Raw genomic sequence first — 21,872 nt, forward strand, 5'->3', positions numbered from 1 at the left:
GGCTGCGGAAACTACAGAGTTAATTATCGATACAGACTCTGATAATTCATTTTTTGACCTCCGTGAAACTGATCTGGATGAAGGCAGCAGCGGAGGGATTCAGGACGTGTCAGAGGTAAGATATGATCACGGTATTTTTTGATTCACCGTGATAGCGTGTGCATCTGATAATTCATGAGATAACGTGACGTCGAAATAACATATCTCTCATTTTTGTACATAAACTATGTACCAAACGAATTTTTGACAGACTTTTTATTGTAATTTCCAGACACAGAGTCCAGGTCTCCAAGATCCAGGTCTCCAAGGTCCAGACATACACGTAGGTGCAAGAGGTGAGTCATGATAACATATTTTATTTAGTTTGATAGTATGTTACTTGGATTGTATGATTATTAGATACTACAAGACAAGAGCATCTGCTAATTTGTGAGAGAAGATAAAAAAAAGAAATAATTTAGCTTTCATTTTGTACACAAACTATTTACCAAATGAATATTTGTTTGACATTTTACTGTCATTTTACACACAGAGTCCAGGGATTCAAGGCCCAGGTGTCCTTTATACAGACCTACCCAAGGTGAAAAAGGTAAGATGTGATATGAAGAAGCCGAAAAATAACGTTCCTCTCTTTGTGCACATCACACTGTTGAATAAAAAAATTGTCTTTCTAATTATTTACAGGTCGAACACAGCAAAGAGGCAGAGGTCGGACCTGTGGATCTTATGTGCGTGGTGGAGGTCAAGTACCTGGTGACCAAGCAAGAGGCTCTGTAAACCAGCCAGGTGCAGGTCCTGGTCCAGGTAATCTGATGTGGAAAGAAATGAACTGGCAGCCAAAAGACTTAATCAGGAAAAATATAAAATATAAAATATAATCAGGAATGGAACATTGGAATATAAGTAGGTCTAATGACATATAAAAAAAGCACACAAGTACAGTTAAGGAAAGGAGTTGGGAAAATTCATAAAGGAATTCGGAAAAGGCGATCGCATTGTTTTGACAATCCGACTGCACTTTTACTAGGTGACGTAATAATGCGTCGGTAGCGGACGTTAGTGCCGTAGTGAAGCTACAGTTTTCCGAAAACTGGACTACAAAAATCGCATCTAAAAGCTTTCCCCTGCGCCTCTTACCTGTGATATTGGAATAAAAGGAAATGAGCCTACGAGTAAGAGAAGTAAAAGAACGTCACATTGAGAATGTACTTAATGTTATAGGCATACAAATGTAAGATTGCACAAAGCATTATGTGAATGAAATATGTTGAATAAAACATAATGTGGCTAAAACTGTCTCTGATAAATTTAGAGACGTATATATGCCACCCTCAATGCCCATGTCTCTCTTGTTCAGATCTTTTTTGATGAATCTCAAGATCTGACCACTGACTACCGCCTGAGTAGGCCGTCAATTGAGGCCTTGATGGCCCTACTCAGTAGGGAGAAGACCCATGGCTGGGGGCGGTACATGGAGGTCCTTCTTGTGGTCTACTGGCTGGCACATGGGTTGTCGTACACAGTTGTCTCCCAGGTCTTTGATGTGCCAAAGATAACCGTCTTTGACATTGTGCACGCACAATGTGTCTCACGCTTATTTCCCCCACGGTCCCAATGCAGCAGATTACCTGAACAGGAAACTGTTCCACTCTGTCCAGCTGCAGGTGATTTGCGACAGCACTGGCAAATTTCTGGACATTTTTGTGGGCTACCCTGGTTCAGTCCACGACGCCAGGTCGCTGCGAATTAGTCCAGTATTTGTCAGGGGTTGCTTCCCACCAGTTGGACACTTCATCTGTCTTTCATTTGTTTGGGCTGTCTACAATTAACACTTTCCCCGCCAGAGAATTCTAGAATGTTTGCCATCCAGCGCCAGCCTTTTTCACCATTTTCACCAATCTTTCAAGACCCACAGAATATTTTGTTCTTTGAATATGTAAATATTGAATACATCAAAAGAAAGATCAGAGCCTCTGCTTTCATATACAAAAAATTATTTTATTCAAACTTCATTCAATCTTTTTTTATCAGCACTTGAATATCGGCCATTTTCACAAAAAAACAACATTCCGGACAAAAAGCAGAGAAAACAGCACTTTTGTAAAACACACTTATTTTCAAGAAAAAAATGTGATTTTGAGTTTACATTTGGATTCTTTTTACTTTCATTTGACAACTACAGTTATATTTTAAAATAAATAACTAAAATAAATAAAAATGATTACATAAAATTATAAATTTTCTTTGAATAGTGTAGCACTACGACATTTACAAACTATATTATACATTTTTCTTCTCTTATACACTCAGAAATACTTTGTTTTTACAAACACTTAAATATCATTATTATTTTCAATAATAAAACATTAGGTGAACAAATACCTGATCAAGAAGAGAGACGAGAAGTGCCTTCTCCACAATAGGGTTTCATGTTGTAACAGTACCCTGTGTCAGAAGGATGAAGGATTTGAACCCATATTTGACAGGTTTTTGGGGATTGTATAGCCTGAACGCTAGCCGTCCACACCACAGAAGCATACCCTCATTAATGCAAATGTTGGTGTTAGGTTGATACATTTGACTGAATTTAGATATAAGGTAATATAAGACAGGGCGGACTTTGTACAACCTGTCAGTACTATTTGCTGGCCTTGATTCATAATCATTGGAGTGTAGAAATCTCCATATGATTTCAAAACGGTTTCGGGACATGACCTTGTTGAAGTAGGGGGTGACCAAAATGTCCTCTGTAGACCAGTACATTTCAAGGTCAGGCTTATGAATGATATGATGAAGAGCAGCAGCATCATTTAGAGGTCCAGGATTCTCAGTGAAAAGGCCATAGAGATCAGGAAGAGGGGTGACAAGACCATGAACCGGGATGAGGGAGCATACATGATGTCTCACACCTGGGATTCTCTCCTAAAAGGACCAGTGGGCGGCGGGGGGCGTGGTCAACCTGACAGAACTGACAGATCTGTCGGGTTGGCCACGCCCATGTAGAAACGCCACAAGAGGATACGTCACAGCGATCAGCTGACACCTCTAAGGAAGACTGAAGCTGTCAGTCGAAACATGTCAGGTAAAGAACATCACCTACTTTGTCTGAAAATAAGAACCTGAAAGTAATATTTGGAGTAGACAAAATGAACTTGCTGGAAATGATCATTCATGTGTTCTATAAAATGCTGGAGGACTGTAAAAAATGTGTATCACTTATTTGAGCTCATAAGCTGTTAAAAACATAAACCAGTTTCTCACAATGTTGACAACGTAATGACGCAAACTAACTCTTAAAAATGCCTTGAATCGTAAACTGATTAACAAAATAGTTGTCGGTTTATCTCTTTCACTTTATTGATTAACTAACTCATTCTTACAGCTTTACATAATTCTGTTTACTTTATATTTTATTTTTTAGATGAAATACACAGATCCTGAAGATCCTGGCAAGCTCTATGATTCTTCATCAGGGAGTACAGATGAATATATTCCAGATACCACTTGTGAAAGTGACACCGACAGTGATGTGAGCCTTAATGTCAACCCAAGGGCAAAACAGCTGTGTCCTGATCAAATGAGGGATATGTCTGGCTCTTTGAGTGCCATTGTCTGGGACTCCACCACATCAGACAAAATGACTTTTGAGAGTGACAGGCATAGTCTTACCTCTGAAGACATTGTACAAGAAGAACCCTGCTCAAGTCAAGACCTAAATGACAACATACTTGTCAACGCATAGAACAAAAAAGATGGGAAAAGAGTGTATGACAAGAGACATTATTGCTGGTACTGCTGTAAGCCTTTTGCTAAAATGGCTAGGCATCTCAAACGTGCACATGAGGACAAATCTGATGTGTCTAAGGCTCTGAGTTATCCAAAGGGTTCCAAACAGAGAAAAGCATATCTGGATTATAATCGCAACAAGGGAAACTATACTCACAATGCTTCTGTTTTGGAGTCTGGAAAGGGAGAACTGGTTCCATTTAAAAGACCCTCTGACAAAGCACAGGGAAATGATTTCATGCACTGTGCTTACTGTCAGGCACTTTATAAGAGAAAGGTCCTCTGGCGACATATGCGCACATGTAGACTTAAACCTGGATCAGTCACCCCTAAACCAGGACAGAACAGAGTTCAGTCCATGTGTGCATACACAATGCCTGTGCCTTCAAACATAAGTAAGAATCTGTGGGGACTAATCTGTGCCATGAATCCTGACCCAATCACAAATATCGTAAAAAACGACAGTCATTATTGATATTGGGCAGCACCTGTTGAACAAAGGTGGGACATCAGCCAAGAATCAACAGTGTGTGCGAGGGAAGATGCGAGAAATGGGAAGGCTGGTACACAGTGCCAGGAAATTCACCAGCTTAAAAGACATGCAAGATTTCATAAATCCAAAGATGTACATGGAGACTGTCAAAGCTGTAAAGTTTACATGTGGGTATGATAGTGAAACAAACAAGTTCCAAGTTCCATCACTTGCAAACAAACTTGGGAATACCCTCGTTAAAGTAAGCAAACTCTTAAAAGCTAAGGGTTTAATTTCAAACGATGAAGAGCTTGTGAAGAATGCAAGTGAGTTTCAACGCCTGCTCTAGTAGAGTAAACATCATGGGTTAGTTGGCACTTGTTTTTTTTGTGTGATTGTACATGGATTAACGGCATGAACAATATAAAAAAGGCATTATAAAATAAGCCTAAAACTGTTTCAATCAATTCAATAAAACGGTGTAAACTATACTTGGAATGTTGAACACAAATTTAGTCTCTAATGGATTTCTGTGCATTAATTGTAATTATGAATCATTAGTGCAACAAATGACACATCTATAGTACATTGCCAGTAATATATATAGTACATGTAAAGCACACACTGTACCTTTCAAAAAATGTTGAATTTTGATTATATTTCATAGAACCATCAGCAGAGGAGACGCTTCCTCCCACTGAGAGAAATGAAATGCCACCACAACCCAAGAGATGCAAACCCCGATCATCAGATGAGATTCCATCAGGGGTCAGTTCTACCTCCAAAGGTGAACTTTTCTCATCATTTCTCTTTTGGCATGATTATTATGGTGTTTGCTGAAGATGTACTATTGGTGTACGACATAAACTAGAAATTAGAAAATGTTTTAACAGGTATACCAGCCACGTGAACACAAAGAAACTAGACATACATGTGAATCACTTGCCACCTTACAGTTCATAGTAATTTTGTCACAAAAACATTATACATTTTCCTTTTAAATCAATCAGATATCCTCTCGTCAACAGCATGTGATTTGAAGACTTTGCTAACTCCACCAGCTCCAAATTGTTGTGCTGTCTACACATAACTCCCCAGATCAAAATGCTCTAAAACCCACTGGTATTTGTTGGTAAGGTTACTTGGTTGTTGCTAGAGTGTACTAGGTGCTTGCAGTTGGACTAAAACGTTTGCAGTGGCTGGAGCGGTATAGTGAGTGGATTGATGCCAAGTTATAACTTGCAGGAACACTCATATTGAAGACACAAATCAACTTCGAGTAGCTTTAATATAAATTTAAATAATAGTTTATAAAGCTTCTAAAGCCATGAACTCCATAGTTGCATTTTCATAATGGTTGTAAAATCTTGTTAATTATTGGACATGATACATATTAGGATAACTAGACAGATTTATTGAATTGATTCAAAATGTTGATAAAAATATTACCATTGATTCTTCCCAATGAACTTGACTTTTTTTTTCATTCATATTTCTATGAACATATAAAAAGTAAGTGCAGAACAATGATCAGATTGATTACAGTATTGACATTTAAAATGTGCTCTGCCCATAAAAAAACTTGCAGTGTAGTTTAAATCACTTTGTAAATCTGACATTTACCAAGTGCCTTTATTTACTCTTTTCAACTTTACATCACGCACCTGTCCAAGTGAACTGCAGCTACCTAACAGCATTTACCTCAGGCTCCATGTGAGGTGTTAGAATAATAATAAATTGTAGTTTCTATCAATAAATGGATGGCTAAGGTGAAGCATTTAGCCTGTGCTTACTTTAAAGGATTGATATCAAACAACCTCCAGGAACAGTTGTCAAAATCATTGTATTTTCTAATAAGTTTGTATATATCAAGTCACAGACAATCGTTATATCAATGTAAAACCATAATAAGAAATTTTAGAAAACTAGTCATGTGAAAAAAATGAGGACACCCCATTAAATGTTCAGTTCTTTATTAAGAAACATTCACGTTTCAATGTCTAATCTTGTTTTTATTTATCTCTGGAAAAGAAAGTGATTTAATTGCAGGTAAACAACAACAATTTACCTTGTTTTACTCATTAAACAAAAGATAGCCCTTTTGGCTTCTTGTAGCATCTACCAGTCTCTGACATCAGTCTGAGGAAAGTTTGTTCCACTCCTCAACGCAGAATTATTTCAGTTGTGAGATGTTTGAGGGGTTTCTTGCATGTACAGCCCGTTTCAAGTTACCCCACAGTATTTCAATGGAGTTATAATCTGGGCTTTGACTCTGCCATTCCAGGACTCTCCATTTTTTAGTTTTTCAACGTATATTCAGTTTTAACCCTCTAAGCGCCAAAGTCGCAAAATTGCGACAAGCGACGTTGCTGAATTTAACAAGCCATAGCTGTAAATATGGTGCCTCATGTAGTTACTACTTTACACCAGGAGATGTCAGACATCTGTAACTTCAACCTGAGCAACATTTGGGGGCGTGTTTCTATTCAAAGTTTTGGAGTTTATAGAGTTTGAAAACCGCCCCCCGGTCGCGGAAACGAAGTAGTGTTAGCGTGTGTATCGCCGGCGAGTCCGTTCGCCATGACAGTCAAGCAGCACATACTAAAGCTGATGCTTTGCTTCACCATGTCCATAGTGGGGGTAGCAGGGAAGGTCAGAACACCGCTAATGATGACGGGGTAGCGGGAATGTAAAAATCCGTGAAAATAGCGGCAGAAATGGGAGAAGCCGCAGGAGAAAATCAACTGCTGATAACGATGGAGGCAGCTGTGGCGTTCAGGGTCCCGTCGTAAATTACGATGCTAATGGCTGGGTTTGCTTGAGAGATGAGGAAGTGGATCACAATTGGATCAGACATTTTGATGACCCTGTTGGGTATGTGCAGACAAGGATTTGACACATTCTGACAATGTGACGTCATAATATGCAAATTAGATGAGTGAATTTACTCCCATCCCAGACTTTGGGTCATACTAATGATGGCACATAACGGATTTGAATGAAATCTTCAGGAAATGTTGATACTGGGACAAGGAACAGGTTATTAGAATTTGGTGACGTTCTGGATTACCATCTGGATTCAGGAGTTTTGTGTGCTTTTCTAGTTTAGTTATATTACATCTATCCCTCAGTATTGTTAAAATTGATATTAAATATCCATATGAATAAATATGTTTAAAAAACACGCAGGCTTTCATCGGGTGGTTCACATGACTGTGTTTGTCAGCATTCATAGTTGATTAATAACATGCTGTACTAAGGGGTGGGGGCATGCAAGCAAATAATTTCTTCATGTTTCAGTGCTATCACAGACATATGAATAGATTTGTTATGGTTATGGTTTTTGAGTGTTATAAAGTTCTGTGTTACAAATCTGTTTTTCTGACCTCTTTAAGGTAAATCAACTACAAGAAAGAAAACACCCTGGCAGCAGACGGAGGTGCAAGCGGTGGAAAGGCACATGCACAAGTTCATCATCTCTTGTACTGTACCTGGCAAGACTGACTGCGAACAGTGTTTAAAAGCTGAACCAGAAGCTCTTAAGAACCGAGACTGGAAGAACCTAAAATTCTATATCTATAACTGCATTACAGCCTACAAAAAAAAACATGCAACGTAAATAATTATAAGACTACAGTTTCAGGAAGGCAGTTTTTGCTTTAATTCTCATGTCTCAGCAAAATGCGCTGGTCGACTGAACATGATGAATGTTTTGTTATATTTTTGAGACATACTTGAACATTGTGCACCATTTTATTTTCTCTTAATTGACAATTGTGGCCAAAAGTTGTTGTTTTTTTGGTGAAAGTTGTATTTATGTTTTATGTGAGGAATCCCTTTGTAAATCACTCAGGGATTGTTTTGAGGTTCATTTGACTTCATTTTATGAAGTTGAACACCATAAAGTTCATTTCTCCATTGCGTTCCTAAAATGTGGGTTTTATGTCTTGACATTCTTTACATGGTGGTGGTGTATTATAGTGGTAATAGCTGATACAGTAGTAGTTAGCTAATGCTGGGTGTTAGACTGGTTAAAAAATATTAACTACATTTGACTGTGTGAAAGTTAAAGAAGGAATATCTTTAACAGTGAAAATTAGAAGGGCTACAAGGTTTTAATAACTATTAAGCAAAACAAATTAATTTTAACAATATTTTTAACAAATACAACTAGAAAAGCACTTGGACAGCACAGACCTCCGCCAAGCAGCTCATTTCCACCCCTTCAAAAAACTTCCTGGATCCAGATGGTAAATCCAGGACATCACCAAAATGTAATCATCTGTTCCTTGTCTCATTATAAACATTTCATTAAAATCCATTCAGAACTTTTAGTATAAGTTATCTTTGTAAACAGACAGACGGATAAATGCTGGCAAAAACATTACCTCCTTGGTGGAAGTAATAATCTGAGGATTTACATGATATAGATGCATGGCATTTGTTATTATATATACATATTGTGGTTGCAAGGTCCCCACTAGTCAAAGCGGAAGTTGTGTGAATTATGCAAATAATATTCAAATTAGGTCCTCATGTCTGCGTCTGCTCCTCCTGTGTTTCCCTTTCCCCCTTGATCATTATTGGAGTCAGGTGTGTCCACAGGTGAACCGGATCTAATCAGCGCTGCATTTAAGCCTGCTCGCTATTGTTCATTCTCCAGTGGTTTGTACTCCTTGTGTCAGCGCGCTCTAGAAGATTTTTGGATTTTGGATGTTTCGTATTTTCCTTGTGATATTAACCTCCTAGTGTTTTTCCCTCTCTTCGACCATAAAAAAACAAAGCAGAGGGGAGCTAATTGATGTGTTTAACGAACAACTGACCAGATTCAGGAGGCATTTGTTTAACCTAAGACACCAGTTTGCTTTCACACGAATCAATAGTAAAACATTAGTTGAACAAAAACCTGATCAAGAAGAGAGACAACTGTGTCTTCCAGGGACGTGCCTTCTCCACAATAGGGTTTCATGTTGTAACGGTAGCCTGTGTCAGAAGGATGAAGGATTTGAACCCATATTTGACAGGTTTTTGGGGATTGTATACCCTGAACGCTAGCCGTCCACGCCACAGAAGCATACCCTCATTAATGCAAATGTTGGTGTTAGGTTGATACATTTGACTGAATTTAGATATAAGGTAATATAAGACAGGGCGGACTTTGTACAACCTGTCAGTGCTATTTGCTGGCCTTGATTCATAATCATTGGAGTGTAGAAATCTCCATATGATTTCAAACCGGATGCGGACATGACCTTGTTGAAGTAGGGGGTGACCAAAATGTCATCTGTAGACCAGTACATTTCAAGGTCAGGCTTAGGAATGATATGATCAAGAGCAGCAGCATCATTTAGAGGTCCAGGATTCTCAGTGAAAAGGAAAGTCTTTTGGCTGCCAGTTCATTTCTTTCCACATCAGATGACCTGGACCAGGACCTGCACCTGGCTGGTTTACAGAGCCTCTTGCTTGGTCACCAGGTACTTGACCTCCACCACACCCATAAGATCCACAGGTCCGACCTCTGCCTCTTTGCTGTGATCGACCTGTAAATAATTAGAATGACAACTTTTTTATTCAACAGTGTGATGTGCACAAAGAGAGGAACGTTATTTTTCGGCTTCTTCATATCACATCTTACCTCTTTCACCTTGGGTAGGTCTGTATAAAGGACACCTGGGCCTTGAATCCCTGGGCTCTGTGTGTAAAATGACAGTAAAATGTCAAACAAATATTCATTTGGTAAATAGTTTGTGTACAATATGAAAGCTAAATTATTTCTTTTTTTTATCTTCTCTCACAAGTTAGCAGATGCTCTTGTCTTGTAGTATCTAATAATCATACAATCCAAGTAACATTCTATCAAACTAAATAAAATATGTTATCATAACTCACCTCTTGCACCTACGTGTATGTCTGGACCTTGGAGACCTGGATCTTGGAGACCTGGACTCTGTGTCTGGAAATTACAATAAAAAGTCTGTCAAAAATTCGTTTGGTACATAGTTTATGTACAAAACTGAGGGATATGTTATTTCGACGTCACGTTATCTCATGAATTATCAGATGCATACGCTATCACGATAAATCAAAAAATACCGTGATCATATCTTACCTCTTACACGTCCTGAAAGTCTGAATGTAGGTCCTGAATCCCTCCGCTGCTGCCTTCATCCAGATCAGTTTCACGAACGTCAAAAAATGAACTATCAGAGTCTGTATCTATAAGTAACTCTGTAGCTTCAGCAGCTGAATATCTCCTTGCTGGCGCCGGCATGTTTGTACTGTTCAAGAGCTTTTATCTCATATCTATACGGCTAATGTTGACTTATTGACGCGCATCAAACTCACATACAGACTGATAGAACACCGCCGGCTGGAAAATAAGGACGAAGAAAATGTTTGTTTTTTTCTCGACTTTCCCGCGGGTGGTCTTGTTTGTTGGTTTTTGACCCCACAGCCCTGTAACTTTTTCACAACATCCGTCAGAGCGCCCCCTATCGTATTACACTGAAAACACCAATTGACAGAAAATTACGTCAATGGCGGGGAATGAGTTAATGAGAAGCCAAGATTTATTTTATTTTATTGTTATTACATGAAATGTCAATGTTCTTTCCATCCTTGGATTTTATGAAATTGTTGCCACAAAAACATTGAATACGGTTGTGATGTATTGGATGTGATTTTTATATTTTTAACATGAAATAAGTACTGTTGGCCAATACGAGAACAAAAAAATGCTTGCTAAAATACTTTAAAAATAAATTACTCTCCAAAACATTTCTAGAAAGTAAAATACAGTACAGTTGTCTCGAAAAGGGTTAGGGTTAGGAAAAAAGGGTTAAAAGGATGCTTAAAATAGTGTTGTCAAGATAGTCATACTTTGCACGGGCACGCACAACTTTTTGATTTTCTGTTTCAGGTTTTAAGTAGAGACAGAAGCTGATACCGGGCGAGGACTGATAAGAAAGGTTGTCATCTCCACCTTCATGATAAAGAATCCAGGAGGGTAAGTAACATTTTTATTTTAAGGTCGGCATCAGAGGCAGAAGAAGGGAAGTATGAGTTCATTTCTTTTTGTTTTTTTGTTGTTTGTTATTTTTTAAGAAGTATATACATTTCTTCCTTATTTTCAGATAGATGCCAGAACATGGAGGTAAGTATAAATCCCAGCAACTCAAAGACCACTTCTAATGGTAGATTTCATTTAACCCATTAGGAATGATTGTTTTTAGATGCTTTATCCACCATGTTTCTGTTCTGGTCCTTTGAGGCATTGTCCAACTCAACCTACTCTCGAATCCTGCTATGATCAGGTTTTCTTTACCATGGTGAGTGAAGTGTGTGAATAATACAGTATTTTAGTTTCCATGATCAATGTGGTACAGATGTTTGAGTCTTTGAGACAGGGTGTTCTGAGTTTGTCCCACATATAGTTTTTTTTGCAGATTCTGCACTCAATAACATAGACCACATTCTGTCACATTCCCTGGTTAAGGGTTTAGTTTATTTCTGTTTCCTCATCCATCATGTCCTGTGTTTGTGTTTTACTTGTTCTTGTCCTCAGTTTCTGGTCTTGTGCTTTTTGTTCCTTGTTTCCCTCCTGTCTGATAACTGATGTGTCTCACCTGTGTCTTAACTCCACCTCCCTTTTCTGTCAGTTCTGTTGGCTGCATGTCCTTCTCCCCAGTGTTTTTCCACCCTGCCGATTACCTGATGTGTCTTGTTAACTCCACCCCCTTTCAGTATATAAGTGTCTGTGTTTCCTCTCACTCCTTGCCAGTTCATCTTGTCTTTTGTAGCAGCAATAGCAGCACTTTTGTATTTGTCTTCTGATTCTGATCCTGATTGTTTGACCCTGATTTCTGCCTGCCGTTTTTGTATTCTGCCTGGAACTATCTGATCATTGTTTACCGAACCCTGCCTGCCGTTTTTTTGTACTTCTGCCTTGAACCGACTGACTACCCGTGTACCGAACCCTGCTTGCAATAAATGGACATTGATTCTGCTTTTACCCCAGAGTCGTGCGTTTGGGTCTCCTCCTCTGTTCGTGACGCTGCACCCGTGACACATTCGACGACTGTGCTGTGCTATTGGCGCTTCTGCAAAAATATTCTTGATGTACGTTATCATTTGGAAGTTTTTATTCATGTGTTTGGGTTTCCCTTTCATTGCAGCATGAACTTTAGAACTGAAGATCTTTAAGATTTTTTCCTTTTCGGTACGCTGGGAGGACCCTAGAGCTTGAGAAGGACTCTGTTTGTAGATGCTTTTTTGAAATTGTTTTTTGTTATCCTGTTCATTTTTGTAGCGAATGAAAAAAATGTACTGATGAGTGGGACAACTTTTAAGTTGTCCTCCTCCATGTTTCCCCCACCCCTCCACAAACCAACGGTATGAGTGACCTTCTTTAATGGATCGCAGGAAGGATCTACTGTATCCCAGAGTCTGAAAAAGTGGTGTTATTGCTGGTTCTACATCCGAGGGTTCTGTACAGATCCGATGAAAGCGGATGAGCTGGGATTTGACGATTCCCCTGAAGGTGTGTTTGGGGTGTGACCTCCCTTTGTGTCGCAGTGCATGAGTGTCGGTGGGTTTAAAGTAGACCCAAGGGTTAGGGTTCATCTGAGTATTGTCCTGTCAGTCCTGTTACCACAATGTCAACCCTGTTGCCTTCCTTAATTAAAAAAAATAAATTACATATCAAAATGTATTTTAACTGTCATCTTACCATTGATACTATATTACATTTTTGTTTGAGTTGTTTGCCACATGCTTCTTCTCATTTTACATGTGAATATGCTAACAAATAACATGCTCAAACCAAAAACGTACATAAAACCACAATTGCAGCAAATAAAGGGACTCAGTTCCTTTACAAGCATGTGCAATCTAGTACTTTTTTAAAGTTGGAAATATGGTAAACAATAGCTGTGTTCTCAGGAACAGTTGACTAAAAGATCGCTTCAGTCGAGATAAATATATAATAAAACACAGAATTAAGGTGTATGAGATAGCACAGTGGGATTTCTACTAATGCCGTGTATTTGCTTGATACACATTTAAAATATGGTCATTTAATTTTAAAAATAAGTTTCTAAAACTCAAAAAAGGCACTGATTTCATGGAATCTATCTATAACTATAAGATGTCACGACTGCCGGATGAAACTGATAGAATATTAGGCCTTTTTCTGCTTATATTCAATGTGTTTACTGCAATAAAGTTTCATCACCCGGTCCAAAGCAAAGGTTTGATATTTACAGTTTGAATGATGTTCGCTTACATTTATATTATACCAGTTATTTTATCATGTTTTATTCCAGGTTTGTGTGTGTTAATAAAATTGTCATACTTTTCAGTAAGGTGTTTGTGTGAAGAGGGCTTGTAGGAGTGAATGCACATTCCAACATGTGTTTGATGTGGCCCTTTAAACTGAATCACTCACCAACTGAAACATAGGTTTAGTTTAAGGCCCTGAACAGTTAATTACTCACCCACTTTTATATAGGTTGAGTGAGTCTGGATTCTTAATTACCTAAATTGTCTTCTCCTTAAAAAGAATTAGTTACTAGACGAGATGTCAGGTTGTGATAAGAAACAGGTAGGAAGTGTCTTCCCCTACAGATTCGGGAGTAGATGCACCAATGAGAGAAGGGGAACCACTCATCCGAAGACGCATAATTTGGAAGTTGCCCCAATCGGAGGAAGAAAACTGCACATTCTTGAATGCATTATTTGGTTAGATATTCTCTGTCTAGTGTATAAAAGGGTTCAGGGAAAGATAGTCGGGGCTCAGACTTCGTGAACTGATCCAGCATCTGTCTGTTGTCAGGGACGCGTGGTTTGAACCCAGAGACTCTGTAACTTATATCCTTGATTCATCAGGTTAATAAACTCTGTTAACCTGAAAGAGATGCCTCCAGTTCATGTTTCAAACACATTTTCCCCACTCAGCGACGCACCCGCTGAGACAAAAACTCTGATAATTGGAGACTCCATAGTCAGAAACGTGAAGTTAGTGAAGTCAGCGGGCATAGTTAGGTGTATACCCGGGGCCAGAGCGGGCGACATCATGGCTCACTTAAAGCTGCTGACAAAGGCTAAACGTAGATTTGATAAAATTGTAATTCATGTCGGCACAAATGACTCCCGACTTCGCCAGTCGGAAATTACTAAAGTTAATGTGGAGTCGGTGTGTAGTTTTGCTAAGACGATGTCGGACTCCGTAGTTTTCTCTGGTCCTCTCCCTAATTTGACCAGTGATGACATGTATAGCCGCATGTCTTCATTCAACCGCTGGCTATCGAGGTGGTGTCCAGTAAACGATGTGGGCTTCATAGATAACTGGCAGTCCTTTTGGGGAAAGCCTGGTCTGCTAGCTAGAGATGGCATCCATCCTACTCTGGTTGGTGCAGCTCTATTATCTAGAAACGTAGCAGAGTTTATTAGTCCCAAACCCTGACAACTCATCAGAGTTCAGACCAGGATGCAGAGCTGCAGTCTTACACACTTCTCTGCGCTTCCTTTAGATCTGTTTACCTGCCACTATAGCTGTCCTTGTGACTGTAAATCTAACTGTAACTCAGTTAGATCTTCTTATAGCTGTAACCCTACTTATACTATAGATACTGTGTCTGTTCTCCGCCCCAGACCTGTCATAGGCAATTCCAGCCTCAATAAAAGAGGCGTAAATCATCAAAATTTAGTCAAAATCAAAACTACAAATACGATTTGGCAAAAAAATCTAACAATTAAATGCGGCTTACTAAACATTAGATCCCTAGCATCTAAATCTCTCCTGGTAAATGAGCTAATATCAGAGAATCATATTGATCTACTTTGTTTAACTGAAACCTGGCTTTCTCAGGATGAATATGTTAGTTTAAATGAATCCACCCCTCCCAGTCATTTGAATGCTCATATAGCTCGAGACACTGGTCGAGGTGGTGGAGTAGCAGCTATTTTTAATTCTGGTCTTATAATCAATCCTCGACCAAAGCTGAATTATACCTCTTTTGAAAGTCTTGCACTCAGTCTTTCACATCCAGTCTTTAGAACTTTTCAGCCAGTTCTAGTTGTTATAGTTTACCGCCCTCCTGGCCCATATTCAGAATTTCTATCTGAATTTGCAGAATTTCTATCACACATAGTTCTTAGCAGTGATAGAATAATTGTTGTAGGTGATTTCAATATCCATGTGGATGTTGTTAATGACAGTCTTAGCATGGCTTTCATGTCTCTATTGGACTCTATTGGCTTCACCCAGGGTGTAAACAAACCTACCCATCGATTTAACCACACCCTGGATCTTGTTTTAGCTTATGGTATTGAAATTAACAGTCTGTCGGTTTTTCTGGAAAATTCTCTGATATCAGACCATTTCCTAATAACTTTTGATTTCTTTTTACCAACCTTAACTCCTCTTAATAAAAAAGTGCTCTCTAGAAATTTAAATGATAATGTTGTAGCTAAATTTAAGGATGCTATTTCAGCTGCCTTTGTTCCTGTTCCATCCCCTAACCTAGTTGAAAACTCCTATAATCACTTTAGTCCCTCTCAGCTAGATCAGTTTGTAGATAGTGCGGTGGATTCACTTAGAGTTACTCTGGATTCAATCGCTCCCCTAAAACAGAAGCCAATCAAACGACAGAGATCAGCTCCATGGTACAATTTAGAAACCCGTACTCTAAAACTAACGTCACGTAAATGTGAAAGAATTTGGCGCTCCACCAAAACGATAGAATCTCGTTTAATTTGGCAAGATAGTCATAATCGATATATGAAAGCTCTACGGCAGGCCCGCACGGCCTATTACTCGTCTCTTATCGAAGAAAATAAAAACAACCCTAGATACCTCTTCAGCACTGTAGCCAGGCTGACAGAGAGTCATAGTTCATTTGAGCCATCTATTCCTTTAGCCCTTAGCAGTAATGATTTCATGAGCTTTTTTAATGATAAAATTCTAAACATTAGAGACAAAATTAGCAACTTACTACCTTTACTTAGTGCAGATTCCTCCTATATTTTCGATTCGGCAGAAACGGCTCCAAATTCTGATACTAACCTCGATTGTTTTTTTCCAATTAACCTCGCAGAACTAAATTCGATTATTTCTGCGTCTAAACCGTCAACTTGTCTTTTAGATCCAATCCCAACCAAGTTGTTTAAGGAAGTCTTTCCTCTAGTTAGCAGCTCCATACTAGATATGATCAATATATCTTTAGCTGCAGGTTATGTACCCCAGTCATTTAAAGTAGCTGTAATTAAACCGCTCCTTAAAAAGCCTACTCTTGATTCAGGAACTCTAGCTAACTATAGACCTATATCTAACCTTCCTTTTATCTCCAAGATCTTAGAGAAAGTGGTAGCTAATCAGTTGAGTGATTTTCTCCACAACAACAGCTTGTTTGAGGAGTTCCAGTCGGGATTTAGAGCTTACCATAGCACTGAGACTGCACTTGTTAGAGTAACAAATGATCTTCTGTTAGCCTCAGACAGGGGACTTCTATCTGTGCTTGTCCTGTTAGATCTTAGTGCTGCTTTTGATACAATTGACCATCAGATTCTGTTACAGAGACTAGAACAATTGCTTGGAGTTACAGGGACTGCTTTAAGTTGGTTTAGATCCTATTTGTCAGATAGATCTCAGTTTGTGCATGTTCATGATGAGTCCTCTTTGTACACCAAAGTTAGCCATGGAGTGCCTCAAGGATCAGTGCTTGGTCCGATTTTATTTACATTATATATGCTTCCTCTAGGTAGTATTATGAGAAAACACTCCATGAACTTTCATTGCTATGCAGACGATACTCAGCTCTACATAGCAATGAAGCCAGAAGACGCCAACCAGCTTCGTAAACTAGAAGCCTGCGTCAAGGACATCAGGACCTGGATGACCAGAAACTTCTTACTGCTCAACTCAGACAAGACTGAAGTTATAGTGATTGGTCCTAAGAACCTTAGAGAGACTTTCTCTGCCGATATGACGGCCCTTAGTAGTATTAGTGTAGCCTCTAGTACCACTGTTAGGAACCTAGGAGTTCTGTTTGATCAGGATATGTCCTTTGATTCCTACATTAAACAAATTTCAAGGACAGCTTATTTTCACCTTCGTAATATCTCTAAGATCAGACAGATCCTGTCACAAAATGATGCTGAAAAATTAGTTCATGCATTTGTTACCTCCAGGTTGGATTACTGTAATTCTATTTTAGCAGGGTGCTATGGTAAATCTCTAAAGACCCTCCAACTCGTCCAAAACGCTGCAGCTCGTGTTCTTACTAGAACGAGGAAAAGGGACCACATTACTCCTGTATTGGCTTCTCTCCATTGGCTCCCTATAAAATCTAGAATAGAATTTAAAATCCTTCTGCTCACCTACAAAGCTCTAAACGGTCAGGCACCATCGTATCTTAAAGAGTTAATTGTACCGTACTATCCATCAAGAACATTACGTTCCCAGAATGCAGGCCTGCTCGTGGTGCCTATAGTCTCTAAAAGTACTATGGGAGGTAGAGCCTTTAGTTATCAGGCACCGCTCCTTTGGAATCGTCTACCAGTCGGGGTCCGGGAGGCAGACACACTAGGTACTTTTAAGAATAGACTTAAAACTTTTCTTTTTGATAAATCTTATAGTTAGGGCTGGCTTAGGACCAGCTCATAGTTATGCTGCTATAGGCTTAGACTACCGGGGGAACTGGCACCAGGATCTCTTATCTCTCTCTCCCTCTTTCTCTCCCAGCTTTCTCACCTTATAGTAATAAGATATGTCTATAGTGACAAGCAGTAGCTTGTCACTATCTTTGTATTCTAACCTCTCCTTTTGAGCTCTCTTAGGTTCCTTGAGCTCTCTTAGGTTCCTTGGGACTGTTGGTGAGGATGGCCTGCCCAAACAACCCCCCCCCCCCCTCCCCCTGAGGATGGCCTGCCCAGACCCCCCCCAACCTATCCCATCCTATTCTTCTTTCTGCATCTTGTCCCATCTCCCCCATCCCATTTTCAAGCCCAGCACAGTTTAGCAGATGGCTGTTCCGTCATGGGCCCGGGTCTGCTGAAGATTTCTGCCTGTTAAAAGGAAGTTTTTTCTTGCCACGCCATGACGGATTAAGCTGGGCTCTTGTAATATAGCCATAAGTAAGGTCCTTTACCTGCTTTTTGTAAACATAACAATGAGCATGGTCTTGTTACCTGCCCTTTTGTTAATGTTAACAGACAAACAGTAAGGTCCTTTACCTGCTTTTGTAAAGTGTCTCAAGATAACGCCTGTTATGAATTGACGCTATATAAATAAAGATTGATTGATTGATTGATTGACAGTCATTCCTCTCATCCCATCAAAAGAATGCGCAGAGATTTGAGGTAATTATTTAGAGGAGTCAGATTTCTATTAACAACATACGAAAAGGATGAAATAGCAACTTTTATCCTTCAATACCAACTTTTATCCTTCAAAACACAGGTCGGAGGACACAAGTGCAGATAATAAAAACGTATTAAACAAAACAAATACTTAATTAATGAATCCAAAACATCCAAAAGAGCATCAAAGAGAAACAACAAGGTAATCCACAGGAGCAGAGAGACAAACCACACCAACAGACTTCAAAAGACAATGAACTGACAAGAGACTGAGGAAAAACACAGAGACTAAATAGACGGGGTTAATTGGACACAGGTGAGACTAATGAGACAGGTGAGGACAATCAGGGTACTCACACAGGCGGGAAGCACAAGGAACACAAGACCAGAACACTTTGAGGACAAGTACAAAGTAAAACCCACCAAAACCAGATATACAAAATAAAACAGGAAACACCAAAGACTACTTAAAACACAAAACAGGAAATAAACTTACAGGAAACATGGAAACACACTAAAGACCAAAGTAACCACAGCAGGAGTAACACAGGAAACAATATTACAGACAACAGAGAAGGACACAAAGAAACACTGAAGACTAGCATACAACTTAAAACTCAGGAAACACCAAAGACTGAACTAAGAAATATTACAGAACTCAAAACTCTAAAATATAACACATACAAACCTAAACCATGACAGTCTCCCCCCCCCCCCCCCCCCCCCCCCCCCCCCTTAAGTGACAGCTACCAGATGTCCCAATCACAAACCAAAAAAGTAATTCAAACCTTCCCAGGGTGGGTGGAGGGTGTATGGAGGCGGTACTCCGACCTTCAGGCATACAGACTTCAGGCAGTACATGAGGACGGCCGGGAGGCCGAGCAGACACGGGGAATAGCTCAGGTGGACGGCCCTGTGACCGACCAACAAAGGGCAGGACCTTTTCCAAAGGCCCAGGAGCCAGCCCGACCACAGGCAAAACAACATCAGGCATCGGCCGGACCGCCGGGAGGATGTCAGGCGTCGGCCAGGCGGCCGGGGAGACGTTGTCGGGTGTCGGCCGGACCGCCGAGGACACATCGTCGGGTGTCGGTCGGACCACGGAGGAGGAGACGTCAGGTGTCGGCCGGGCCACTGAGGAGACGTTGTCGGGCGTCATCCCAAGGGCTTTTACTGCCGAGGGAACCTCCACTTGACGACGACGACGGCGCACAGCAGGAAGGGGAAAGGAAGCAGACAGCGCTCTGCCGAAGCTGGAGGCAGAAGGCGCTCTGCGGAATCAGGAACAGACTTATGTTGAGGCCTGGACTGAGGCTTAAGCTGCTGTGGCTGACTCGACTCAATTGTCCATTGAGGGAGCATATGCATCAGCCAAGGTCTTGAGCATATTTCTTTTTGAGCCTCAGAAAGGATTGCCTCCCTTTCCTCATCACAGCAAGCCATCCTTAAGTCATTCCTCAAGCAGGTGAGATTATACGCAACCTCACACAACTCCAAAGGAAAAAACTCTGCTGGGTCCATAGTTGGTCGGTTCATTCTGTCACAACTGCCAGCAGAAACACAGGGAGGAGGACCCAAGTGCAGATAGTAAAACTGTATTAAACGGGGTCGCCGGTGGCGCAGCGGCAGTGCGCGCGACCCCATGTATTGAGGCTCAGTCCTCACGCGCGGGCGGCCCGGGTTCGCGTCCGGCCTGTGGCCCATCTCCCGCATGTCTCTCCCCACTCTCTCTCCCTGATTTCCGACTCTATCCACTGTCCTCCCTCTATAATAAAGGCATAAAAGCCAAAAAAAAAAAAAAAAATGTATTAAACAAAAGACAAAACAAAAACATAATTAATAAATCCAAAACGTCCAAAAGAGCATCAAAGAGAAACAGCAAGGTAATCCACAGGAGCCGAGAGACAAAAAACATTCCACACACAAAACACATGCAAACCCAAACCATAACATAAGATGCTTTAGGCATACACAAATGCTATGTTTAGACGTAATCTTGACATATAATGGAGTACTAAAGACATTTGACGATTTCCACATTAATTTTATATTACAGGGATGTAAACTATAAACATTATCCCACGAGTGAAAACTCATTCAGTTCAATCATACAATTCCAGGCTCATCATTAAAAAACTATCTGACTTTAACGCTTACCCAAAATGTCCTCTTGGGTCACGCCATGGCTTTCCTCCTCCAGTCCATCATCCACACCGTGGCATATAATGTTTGTCAATGGTCGATCAGCCATTAATTCCTTCATCAAACTATAAAACTGAAAAGTAGCAGGGCCAGCACCACTTTTGCCACTCAAGAGTCTTTGCTTTATAGTAAGCTCCTTTTAGACTTCTCCATCTGTTCGATCGTTCGGATGAGTCCAGCCTCACTCAATTTATCAAACACTTGTTTGAATACTTCGCTGTTTCTGGCCTTTTGACCGTCTAGCCTTTCTACGATTCTCGGCTCCTTCAAAGTTTCAAGCAAAACCATTTTGGCTACTGACCAGTTCTGTTTATCTCCCGCCACGTTTGTTTTTCAATTCAGGAATGACGAAAAAGGAAACGCGTCAGTTTATGTGGGGCAGACATGTGCAGTAAGGGTTAATGTACCCCAGTCAGAGATACCCTCAAGATCGGAATGAGCCTGATCGGATCAGTCTGTTCTGATTGACATATTTACATGCAGCGTTTTTATTCGGATCAGGCTTTTATTCCGATTATTTGTGTCCATGTAACCGTAGCCAGTGTTTCATGTTGTACTGTGTAGTTTTCAGTGTTCCCTGCCTCTCCGTTTCCCTCCCGTCTTGATAACCCTGATTGTCTTCACCTGTCTGATTAGTCTCACCTGTGTCTGATTAGTTTTGTCTATTTAGTCTGTGTTCTTACCTTCTCGTCGGTTCGTTGTCTTTTGGTTTCCAGTCTGATGTTGTATGTTCCTCGTGTTCCCTGCGCCTGTGCTTTTTCTCGTTTTGGATTTTGTTCGAAAGTATGTTTAGTTTTACCTTTTGCCTCTTTTTAGTTTAAAATAAATCATTTTTCTGCAATTGGGTCCTCCTCCGTTTTCTACCCGTAACTCTTGACAGTATAGCTGCAGCTACATAAAATGCACTACATACTGATAGCGTAGTTCTGATGACTTTTGGGTAAAACGTTTACCCACCGTGTGTCAGATTGCCCTCTGAAAAGTACTCAAAAGTACTCACCAAAAGGAAAGTCTATCTACATCTGTCCTGCTATACCCTGACCCTACCACCTCG

General features: G+C 40.2%; 2 long non-coding RNA genes across 3 annotated transcripts in view; one reads left to right on the forward strand and one right to left on the reverse strand.

Annotated features, from left to right (window-relative positions):
* Window positions 1-218: 218 nt before the first annotated feature.
* LOC306826482 overlaps window positions 219-21,872 on the forward strand; it is a 38,166-nt gene continuing 16,512 nt past the window's right edge. For both annotated transcript variants that reach the window (XR_013779424.1, XR_013779425.1), the window contains exon 1: window positions 219-335. This is a non-coding gene — a long non-coding RNA (uncharacterized lncRNA). The remainder of the gene's footprint in view (window positions 336-21,872) is intronic.
* On the reverse strand, window positions 9,537-10,614 carry LOC306826480. Its single transcript, XR_013779422.1, has 4 exons — window positions 10,368-10,614; window positions 10,148-10,211; window positions 9,894-9,950; window positions 9,537-9,798 (listed from the first exon to the last, which is right to left on the reverse strand). It is a non-coding gene; the product is annotated as an uncharacterized lncRNA (long non-coding RNA).

The sequence above is a fragment of the Symphodus melops genome (assembly GCF_947650265.1).
Source record: "Symphodus melops genome assembly, chromosome: 7".
NCBI classification, from domain to species: Eukaryota; Metazoa; Chordata; class Actinopteri; order Labriformes; family Labridae; genus Symphodus; species Symphodus melops.